Source organism: Apodemus sylvaticus, chromosome 11, assembly GCF_947179515.1.
Source record: "Apodemus sylvaticus chromosome 11, mApoSyl1.1, whole genome shotgun sequence".
Taxonomy (NCBI): domain Eukaryota; kingdom Metazoa; phylum Chordata; class Mammalia; order Rodentia; family Muridae; genus Apodemus; species Apodemus sylvaticus.
Genome location: NC_067482.1, coordinates 69,135,027 through 69,147,217, shown reverse-complemented (window position 1 = coordinate 69,147,217; position 12,191 = coordinate 69,135,027).

Sequence of the window (12,191 nt, the reverse complement as noted above, 5' to 3'; positions counted from 1 at the left end):
TTACTAGCAGAGAAGCATTCCAGGAATCTCAGGAGAAAGGAAGTTGAACCTGTAATCTTAACCAAGGCTACATGAAATTCTTCAAGTAGGAAGAGTTTTTGAACTACTCAGACAAGGTCAGAGAAAGGGAAGTCCTGCCAGTGCAGGAAGTTCTCCATTTTGCATCGAGCCCAGAAGGCTACCTGGACAATGGTAGACTCGATCTTAATTATCAGGGCAGCAATGCATTACTGAAAATTATATATGTGCATATGTGTGATTGTAAATGCATAGTAAAATGAAAAATAGAGTAATATAGATCCCTATAATATATAAATCCCTATTAATAAATTACAAAGAATTATGACTTCCCATGGGATATACTTTAGAATAATTTCCAGTCAACATAAATGTTACTTGAAATTGGTAAAGAAAAGATGAAAAACTAAAACACTAAAAGACAAATAATTAAAACTAACCCTACCTGTGGAACAAATGAGAAATGTGTTGTGTGGTCACTCTATTCTCCTAGTACATAGAAAAATTGTTGGCAATTATAAAGGAGATCTCATGAGACTAAAAAGCTTCTGTACTGCAAAGGACACCATCAGATAAAGAAGCAGGTTACAGAATTGAAAAATAAGTTTACCAGTCATTCATCCAAAAGAGAGTTAATGCCTAAAGTATATAAGGAAAACAACTAGACACCAATACAACAAATAACTGAATTAAAAATGGAATGCATATCTCAACAGAGTGATCTCCAAAGAGGAAATACAATTGGCTGAGAAAAGGCACAAGAAATGTATAGTATCCTTAGATAGCAGGGAAATGCAAATCAAAATTACTTTGAAATTTCATCTTACACCAGTCAAAATGGCAAAGATAAATCAAACAAATGACAACTCACAGTGGTGATATCTAGGTAAAGGGGGAACACTCACCCAGTGCTGTGAGGATTCAAACTTGCACAGCCACTAGGGAAAGTAGTGTGGTGGTTCCTCGGGAAGCTGGGAATAGATTGACTTCAAATCTACCTATATCACTCTTAGGCACATGGCCAAAGACATTTCCTCATCCATGTTCATTGACACTCTAATCACCATAACCAGGATCTAGAAACAACTTACATGCCCATCAAGAGATGAATGGATAATATGCCCATGTACATAATGGAATATTATTCAGCTGTTAAGAGTAAATGAAAATTGCAGGTAAATTTGATGGAACTAGAAAAAAAATCATTCTGAATGAGGCAAACCAGACTTTGGAAAACAAATTAGGATATGTAGTATCTTGTGTGTGGATGTTAGTTTTTAAGCTTCCTATAGACATAATATAATCTGAACAGCCACAGAGATTAGCTATGGAGTAAAGGACTAGTGGGGAGGAAGGACCTCTGGAGGAAGGGGAAGTAGAATAGTTATGGAGAGATAAGAGGCAGACTGGAACAGGTGGATTAAACAGAGGAAGAAGAAAGACGGGAGTCTCACTAGGTGTGCAAGCCATACTTAAGAGGCCCCAACATCAGTGGGAGGCTTGATGCCCCAGAGAAGGCGGTGCTGGAGCGGTGAGGTGGGAATGGATTGGGAGGTGGGAGAGCATCCTCATAGAGGCAAAGGGGAGGGGTGAGGTAGGGTGTTCTTGGAGGGGAGACAGGGAAGGGAGACAACATTTGAAATGTAAACAAATAAAATTATTAATGAATTAAAAATATGAAAGACTAGGCCCTAAGCCCAGCACTAAATGACAAACACACAACAAACTCAATAGTGTGGTTTATAGGTTGTTGATGAAATTTTCTGTTTGTTTCATATTGCTTTATCTGGGCATTTTCTTTTAATCTTACTATTCTTCTGCTTGAATACTATGGTTTCTGATTTTGTGTTTGTTTTGTGTGTGTGTGTGTGTGTGTGTGTGTATTTCTCCTATTTTTGCTGTTTTCTTTTTTAACTGCCTATTTGTTTTCTAAAGAGGTGGAGAAGGAGACCTGGCATCAAATGGATTAAAAGGTGGGAGAATCTGGGAGGAGGTGGGTGAGGGGAACCTTGATCAGAATAAAACATATGAACATTAATTTACAAGAAAAATAATGTTTCAATAAAGGCAGAAATATAGGAAAGGAACCCACGGGGAGGAGGAGGGGAGGGAGATAAGAGGAGGCGGTTGAAAGTAAACATCATATACAAGTATGAAAATTGTCAAAGAACAAAAGAAAAAGACAATCTATTGACTTCACAACTATCTAAACGCTTTTGTCAGAAAAGAAAAACTCATGTTTGACAGACCTCGGGTGGTTTGTGAGCTCCAGCTTCCCAGCTGTCCACAGTTCTGCCTCATTGCTAGGGGGATGTGCTTCAGTGCTTCCCAAAGCAGAGCCCCAGACAAAACCAAAAACGCACAGAGCTGGAGACGTCTCAAATCAACTCTACAGCTGTGAAAACCAGACCTGTCACAACCCAACAGCCAGGCCAGCATGTTCAAATCTGGTAATGTGTGTGCAAGCGTTTTAAAAATAGGCGTTGGGGTATACATACAGTAAAATTCAAGCTCGGTTGTGGGGGCTGTTAGGATGTGTAGTTTCTCTGGCTGTCAAGAACCAACAGAAAGGACTGAGTGACATCTTGGGCATTTCCAGATTCTACGGGATGGTGGTGTGTTCCCGAGACAAAACATCCTTTCCTTTGATCCTACCGAAGCCTTGTTTTATAGACCTCCCTTATCCATGAAGGTGTCTCCCTTGGTGGCCTCTAGCTATGTCATCTGGACTTCCAGTTTATCCACGTTGTTAAATTTAACTGTAAGACATTCACATATGTATGATGCCTTAGGATACTGTCTCCTAAATGAGGGATCGTTTGGATACTTGCACCATGAATTCCTTTCCAAATAAAGTTCAAAAGAAAGCACAAGCTATTACTACACCACTTTTGAAAAGTGACAGTGTGCTGGAGAATACCATTCTCTGAGATGCTACAATCTCTTTGGACCTTTTTAAACCTGCTGATATCTAGTGCTTAAACCCTCATTTCTTTGTTTCTTTGTTTCCTCTCTCTCTCTCTCTCTCTCTCTCTCTCTCTCTCTCTCTCTCTCTCTCTCTCTCTCTCTCTCTCTCTCTCTCTTTCCCTCCCTCCCTCCCTTCCTCCCTCCCTCGCTCCCTCCCTTCCTTCCTCCTTCCCTCTCTCTTTCCCTCCCTCCCTCCCTCTTCCCCTCTCTCCTCTCAGTCTTTCTATGTAGCTCTTGCTTGTCTGGAACTTACTTTGTAGACTGGACTGGTCTCCAGTTCACAGAGATCAGAGTGTGTGTCTGCTTTACTGGTGCTAGAATGAAAGTCACGTACCACAATGCCCATCTTAAAGCCCTCATTTCTAAAAGGTTCACATGTCAAAGGTTTTAGTTTCTCCTAAGTCTGTAGGGAGTTCCATCATATGATCCACAAATATTGGTGTCACAGAAAGATGAAGGACCATCGAGGCACAGTGATAAAATAGCAGCTTAGACCTGAGTGACCTCTGCTTTTCGTCTGCAGTCGTCTTTATGAACTTGAACCACTCACACCACCTTTGTGAGTCTCCTTGTCAAATGTAGAACAGAAACTACAGTGATGGAGCTTATTCCACTGTGGTGGTTTCCATGGGAATGGCATCAAGCAAGCACATCAGAGCCTGCATGCACAGAGAAGCTGGGCTACAAGACAGCCAGAGCAAACCAGCAAGGCCAGTACTGTGGCTTGCACCAGCAGCAGCAGAACTGAAGAAAGAAACTGAGGCAGAAGGGAGTTTGAAGACAGCCTGAGCTACATAATAAGTTCCATGTCAACCCTGGGGGGTGAGGAAATTGGGGGGGGGGGGGCTCTGTTTTTTTTTTCTTTTTTTTTTTTTTATAGCATAGAATAGAGTTTATTCAAGGCATGGGAGGGGAGTTAAGAGTGTAGTAAAGGTAGAGAAAGGCAGAGAGAAGGAGAGAATAGAGAAGGTAGAGGTCAGCCATGACCACATAGAGAGAGGGAGGAAAGGGAAGGGGGAAGGGAAGAGCCCAAAAGGGTAAGAGAGAATAAGAGAGCAAGAGGACAAGCGATTTCTGTTTTTCTAGAGAACTCTGGTGCCTGCTGTGAAGGACACAAAGATGAACTAAACTATTTGATTAGCATTCTAATGAGAGAATTTAGAAATCTACTTCTTTAATCGAGTAGTATGCAGCAGCAGACTCCTCAATGAGAACTGCTATGTATTACCAAATTTCCTCATCAGTGTATTTAAACAAAAGTATGAATCAGATCTTCAGGTGTCACAAGTCACAGTTTCCAAGTTGCTTTGCAGAACACAAGATCTTAAATAAGGGGAATGAGGGCTGGAGAGATGGCTCAGCAGTTATGAGCACTGACTGCTTTCCCAGAGGTCCTGAGTTCAGCTTCCAGCAACCACATGGTGGCTCACAACCATCTGTAATGGGATTCGATACCCTCTTCTGGTGTGTCTGAAGAGAGTTGCAGTGTACTCATAAAAATAAAAAAATAATTAAATCTTTAAAAAATATATGGTAAATGAGGGGAGGCAATTAAGGAAATAGGTGAACGTGAGGAAGAGTGGTAGGAAAGAAATTATTTTGAAAATTCCACGTCATTTTCGGTCCAGGAAACACTGAGTCTGGAGTTAAACCTAATTAGCTTTTCAAAAAAAAAGTCTATTTCTATGTAATAAAACACAACTTTTCCTAATTATCAGCTTTCCACTCCCCCATGTTTGTAAAAGTTACTATATGAATACCATGAAATCAATAACACACGGGGTTCTTTTCAGTTCTTACTACTTACTAACCTGGTGGCCCTAGGCAGGCCTATTGGCCTCAGTCTTGTTAGATAAATGGAAATACACATTACCTCATGAAAGCACAAAGAGACCCAAATCAGATTTAATTATTTGAAACAACTCTGAAAGCTATTTAAGAATATTCAACTATTCCTTCTTTATTAAGTGCCTATCTGTGACATTTTGTTTATTCCTAAGTTGACATATAACAAGAGGTTTGGGAAGAAAACAATACATGCTTTTAATCACACACACACACACACACACACACACATACACATACACAAAATTCCTGTTTCTCATATATTTAGCAAATTATAAACTCTATAAAGTCCCTCTACCCCAAAACTAAACTTTGGGTTATTTTAATGGAACTTTTAGAAATACAAACTACAATCACTGACATTAAAGTCTCTATGAATGCATTAAATGGCCCATTTGGAAGAGCTCAGTGACTGGGAAATATAATGAAGTCGCCCAGGACCTAACACAAATATAACAGTGTATCAAAAGTGTCCAAGAAAGACTGAGAAATGGGGTAAAATAAGAAGGTACAACACATAACTATAGTTCAAAACAGGACAAAGGGAACCAAGGAAGCCAATATTAACACCTTTCTCAAAACTAATAGGAGATATTAAAATGTGTATATAGAAGACAGCATATACTGGGCCGGAGAGAGAGCTCAGGGATACAGTGCTTGCTTAGCACATTTGAGACTCTGGGTTCAATCCCCAACATTGCAAGCAAACATACACATGCTCATGCGCACAGGATGCCCACATTCATTGTGGGAATACTTCACAGCTTACCAAAGACCAGTACATTTTATCGTATTCTGTGTATGCTAATCATAGACTCTACTTTCCAGCAACCAAGAAAATACAAACTAAATTATATTTGCAGGATACTTTCAAGTGGTAGGTTGAAAACACTGCTGTTTTTCTGGTGTTTTGCTTTTTTCTTTATCAGGTCAGTGATTTGCTAGAAGTCACACCCCAGAGCATTTTTGCCAACTATTTATGTTCCTTCCTTACTTAGGTAAAGCAAATCCCATACTTTCTCCATGGGGTTAAGGTCAAGACACTGAGGGGAGCCACTCCTTCCTAATTAGTTCCCCAGACTCCTCTTTCACCCCCTCCCTTTAAATGGCCACAACAGTCTAGAAAAATGTTTGGAGTCATAATCCCCCTGATAAATGAATCCTGGATCAAGCAGCTGGTTTCCAGAAGGGGCCCCTTGCTGTGCTGCAATTATGTTAAAGGTGAACTCCAGTAGTTGGGGTCACAGCTGAAGGAGTCAGGGGAAAATACCTATCTCTAAGCTCCATTCTGCCATTCACAGAGCTGAGAGCCTTCTGCTTCTCCCCCACAGTGCACTGTCCCCACAAGATGAGGAGCCTTGTAAAGGAGAAAAACATGTAATGAAGTGAATGCAGAAGAAGGTCCCCTACTGGTGACTCGTGGCCAGAAAAGACTCCCATGTTCAGGCAGTACTGACCTCTTAAAAGCAACCTCTTCCGGTTTCTTAGACATCACACTTATTTCTGAGCTAAGAAACAGTAATCTAGTAATGGCTGGTGGGGCAACATTATTTCTTTTTTATTGAATTTTTTGTGGTTTCTCTTTTTAGTATTTTTATTAATACTTTTGAGAATTCCTTACCATGTATTTTGATTATATTCATCCCTTTCTTTCCCCAGTTCCTCTCAGATATACCTGTACCTCTCCTCTCTCCTTCCTATAGCTTTGTGTCCTTGAGAGGGTTTTGTCTTATATACTAGAAATCACAGCAATGTAAAATACCAGTATATTACAGAGCTCAACTGCCTTCTCATAATCCTGTAGACTTTGATATCATGCCTGATTATTCTAGTATAATTAAAATACTGTGCTCTAGTCTTTCATCACGTAATTCTGTCAATAATAATGGTTTATGGCAAGAGGTGTAACTTCCTCACTAAAATCGGTCCTACTTTAAGCACCTTTCTTATTTTGAGATTGCAGTAACTCCACCTTTATCTTAAAAAAAAAATTATAAGTTCAAGTCTTCCTGGGGAAAATATAATAGATATTTCAAAAAGCAATGGGCTATGTGAAAACTGTCAAACACTTCTATTCAACTTTCTGTTAAAAGATAAAGAAACCGACAAAGCCCCTCGTAACATAAAAAACAGAAGTAGAATAAAGAATATCAACCCTACTTGTGGTCTATTAGGATTTCTCAGAGCTTCAATAATAAGTTCCCATAAACATTGTGCTCAAAATGGTAGAGCTGTATTCTTTTTTTGTCTCGAGCACACGAAATTAACAAGACAACTGCTCTAGCATCTCTAGGACGATATCATCCCTCTCTTCTCAAGCTCCTGGGAGTCAGTGTGTAATTCCTCATCAGCCTTGATCACCTAATAATCTCTCCCTTCTCCAAACACATTCTTCCTTTGCGAGTGACTACATTCAGAGACCATCTAAATAATTTAAGGTGATCTCCCATAAATTCTACCCTCAAAGAGGGAGTTACAAATAACTCACAGGTGTACAGGGAAGTATGTGGACACACCCCTCAGGCATCTCCCATGTGACCACTCCACCTGTAAACAGACTCATAGCCAAAATGGCTCCACACCGGTTTGATTTGAGGCAGTCTTTCTTTGACCATGCAATGTTAAATATAAGAAATATAAAAAGAGAGAACACAAGACAAACCATAGTGAGTCAGGAAAAAATGAGGCAGTAAATGACATTAACTCTGTGGCTGTAGATGACTTAAATTCTTACAATAGTAAAGGAATTCAATTATTTTATAGCCATAGAGACTACCAAAGCCCATAGCACAACGCAGTGTTCAAAGTAAGTATCCTCTTTGCATCCCAAGATCAGAGGAAAACCCTTTAAACTGAAATTTTCTTTACAGTCATAATTTTTAGTAAGTGTTATATTTTAATAATCTTTTTGTTCATTGATGGTTTTTTGCACTAATGTCTATGTTATACACAGAAGTGATCACTTCTGAAATAAATCAGCCTGGTTCTTTTAAAAGATGGCAGAAACTCTAAGCTGGAGTGAAGACAGAACATTCAAGAGCACATACTACTTTTTGCGGAGGACCTGAGTTTGGTCCTCACCACCCTTGTCAAATGAGTCACAACCACCTGTTACTGCTGCCTCAGGGATACCTGAGGCCTCTGGCCTCTTTGAGCACTGCACTGGTGTGTACATACCACCACCAGTGTCTCCTACACACACACACACACACACACACACACACACTCACAAAACTAAAAAGTTACAAAAGCCAAAGTACATTCACTAAAAGTTTATATTCAAGTATGATGTCTTTTAAAGCCTTTAAATGAGAAATAGAAGGAAACCTCTCCAATCTGACTTGCAAACTAGCTCTTGAGAAGTCCCAAAGGCTTCTGAAGCATTATTTTTTTCTATGCATCATCAGAAGAGCCAGAAAGAACAAGACAAAACTGTCTCTGTAGGTGGTATGATGATCTATGTAGAAAATACTAGAAAATCAGACTCATAAACCTATATATACTTTGTTTAAGTTCTATACATTTACTTGTGTGTTTGTATGCATATTTGTGTGTGTGTGTGTGTGTTCCACAGCATGCCATGCAAGTCAGAGAACAATTTGAAGAAGTATAGCCCCTGGGCTGGAGAGATGGCTCAGTGATTAAGAGCCCTTGATTGTTCTTCCAGAGGTCCTGAGTTCAAATCCCAGCAACCACATGGTGGCTCACAACCATCTGTAATGAGATCTGATGCCCTCTTCTGGTGTATTTGAAGACAACTACAGTGTACTCACATATAATAAATAAATAATTCTAAGAAGGAGGAGGAGGAGGAGGAGGAGGAGGAGGAGGAGGAGGAGGAGGAGGAAGAAGGGGAAGAAGAAGTATATCCCTAAATGCACTTATTTGGTTTTTTGGTTTTGTTTGCTTGTTTTTTTTGTTTTTTTTTTGTTTTTGTTGTTGTTTTTTTTTGGGTTTTTTTTTGTTTGTTTGTTTTTTTGCTGGCTAATGCTTGCTTGCTTGTTTTTAGTGAAGGTCTATGCTTTGCCTGCATTCATGTCTACACAACCCTTGAATGCAGTAAGCACAGAGGCTGGAAGAGGGCATCAGACACCCTAGAACTGGAGTTATGAGTGGTTGAGCCACCTGAACAGAGGGTACTGAGAACTAAATCAGATTCCTCTGCCATAGTAACAAACGCTCTTAATTGCTGAGGCATCTTGTCAGCTCCCTAAAAAGACTTTATAAAACTGTTAAGTGTAAGATCTATCTATAGAAACCAATCATATTTATCTGATCAACACTGGTAAAGCAACTAGGAAGTTGTACTAGTAATATTAGGAAGATTACTAGTAAATCAACTAGAAAGAAGGGGGAAGAAACTAGACAAGATGAGATGAGGCAGAAGCATTCCAAATGAGGACAAGAAAGGAATTCAGCATCACAAGGGACTTTGGACAGGATCTAGGGAAGGCAGTCAGTAAACATTTTATCGCTTATACTATTTTTCTCTGTATACGTTACTTATCCCATTCTCCCTACTTAGCCTGGCAGTCTATACTTCTCTCTTCTGTTTTAGTTATGTGTTCCATTCAGAAAACAGTTCTCTATAGCTCAAGCTCATCATGAGCCACTGTGCCAAATGACTGACCGAAAGCATCAGACTCTCTGGTCCACAGATCTACCCCAGCTCTAGTTAACTCTGCGGCAGAGGACAGAGTCACCAGACAGGATCTTGGGAAATGGAGAACACTGGCCTGTGAAAGGATGACAAGAAGATTGTTTAAATTGTACGATCAATTGGAAACAACATGACAAATCAATGCTTTTTTTGCCCTTCAAAAATTATGTTTTGGGACCACAGAGATGATTCAGCAAGTGAGAGCTCTTGCCACGCAAATCTTACATTAGTTAAGTCCTGGGAATCTACAATGAAAGGAGAAAATAGCTGCTGAGAGCTGTTCCCTGTGTAGGTAGTGAACAGAAGTCCAGGTTGGGTGTCTTCCTCAGTGACCACATTGCTTTGCCTTCTTTTCTCCATTCTTCTTTCTTTCTTTCTTTCCTTCCTTCCTTCCTTCCTTCCTTCCTTCCTTCCTTCCTTCCTTCCTTCTTTCTTTCTTTCTCCTCTTTTTTAGTCTTACAAAATAGTTTATTACAAAGTAGTAGCCACATATGGAGATGAATAGTGAGTGTCTGATCCACCTCGAATTTGATCAAATTCCATCAGCTTTTAACCACCACAGCCCACATGCCAGAGGACTTATTGATGTGGCCAACTATGTAAGAAAAATTGAGACGAAGTTAAGTTTAAGACCAGGTAAGCTTTAGAGCAGGCTTGTTCAGGCTCCAGCCTGACTTTGAAATGGGTCTTCCAAGCACTTAGAGCTCACTGATTTGGCTAGACTGGCTGTCCAGAGGGATCTGAGGATTCCTGACAGTGACCAGTGCATAAAACAGAATGTTCACTAAACTTGAGAGAAAACAGGAAACATCATAGTTCTGTCCAAAATGTGTGTCCTGAGAAAGATAGTCTCATCTTGGCCTCCAAGGGTGTTTACTGCTCCTCTAGCAGAGGAACAGAGCTTGGTTCCCAGTACCCACATCAGGTGGCTCACAACTGCCTGCACTCCCAGTGTACACAGAATCACAAAAGCATGTGTACACATAAAATAACATTTAAAAATCTTTAAAATTCAAAAGAAGAGAGATCATCTCTCTAGACCAGGGTTGCCTCAATTACAACAGGACAACTTCAGCCCCAACAGCAAGTATTCATTCTAAAACAACCAGCCTATCTATACAGAAAGGGGTGTTTGGGGGGATATGGTTATAATAATACAACATTCAGCAGTGGGGGTATTGACTAGCAATATAGTTTGTGTGCTCTAAATTTAGAGCATTCAGTCCCATGTCTATATGTACCAATAGAGAAAGTGAATACTGTCTGCATCCTAATGTGGAGGGTTTATAAAAATACCAGACAAAATCAAAACCAAAGTGCATAACAAGCATGGGATGATTTCATTTTGTGAAGTAAATCACACAAAACAAAAACTATGTATTAAAAAGTGTTTCTGTCTGGAAGATCAAATACCAAAGCACTATCAACAACTACTACTGAGAAGTGTCTGGAATGGACACAGGGGCAGGGGGAGAAAGACTTTATTATTTTATGCTATATAGTTTATGATTTGTATTAACCACATGTGTAAATTGGGGCAAAGGGCAGTCAAATAGATAATTTAGATGATGAAATATAAACTCTAAAATTCCAGCTCTAAGAAAAATCATGATATTAAGAACTACCTTCTGTTTTTACTCTGGCTCCATTCTTCCCACAGTGCTTGCCAAGAGACAGTTGCCTCTGTGGGTTCTAGAGTTTGTTTCCCAACCTTTGAAGGATATAAAAATCTGAAGATGCTTGCTGAGTGGTGGGAACACACACACACCTTGAATCCCAGTACTCAGGAAGCAGAGACAGGCAGATCTCTGAGTTCAAAGCCACCCTGGGTCTATTCTAGGAAAGCCAGACTGCACAGAGAAGCTCTGTCTTGAAAACATAAAATCTGAGGGTGCTCAAATGCCTTATATACAATGCCTCAGCATTTGCGCGTAACCTGCACACATACTCCTGAATACTTTAAGCCATCTCTAGATGGTTTCTAAGACCTAATTCAAGGTAAAGACTGTGCAGTTAGTCGGCATAAAGCTTCTGAAATGAGAGCAGAATACCTGTTTAGTACAGAGGCAATTGCAACTTTCCCTTTGTCCAGGTAGATAAGTCTGCAGGAGTGGAGTGCACACATGAGGAAGGCTGCCGGGGCAGAGAGGCAGGGAGATGACTCAGCAAATCCCTGGGACAATTACAATTGTCCTCTCACCTACATGCATGCACTGCAGTACTGCAAACATGCACTCACGCACACGTGTGAGTGCGCTAGGGACACACACATACTAAGTTTTTTTTTTTTTTATTGTTTGTTTTTCCAAGGCTGGAGACATGGATCAGCAAATAAGAATACTTGATGCTCTTCCAGAAGAACAAAGTTTGATTCCCAGCACCCACTTAGCTGGTTATCATTATCTGTAACTCCAGTTTAATTTTACAAAAAGAAATTAGCTAAGAATAGTGATGCACCCTTTAATCCCAGCACTTGGGAAACAGAGGTAGGCAAGTCCAAGGTCAGTTTGGTGTATAGATAGTTATAGGCCAATTAGGGCCACACACTACACTAAGACCTTGTCTCAAAATAAAAAAATTTAAATGAAGGAATCCGACTGTATTGAAAATTCCCATCAGACCAATAATTGATCTTAGCAGCAGATTCAACTAGAAGAGACACCAGAAAATAAAACTAGAAATAAAAACTAGAAATAAAGCT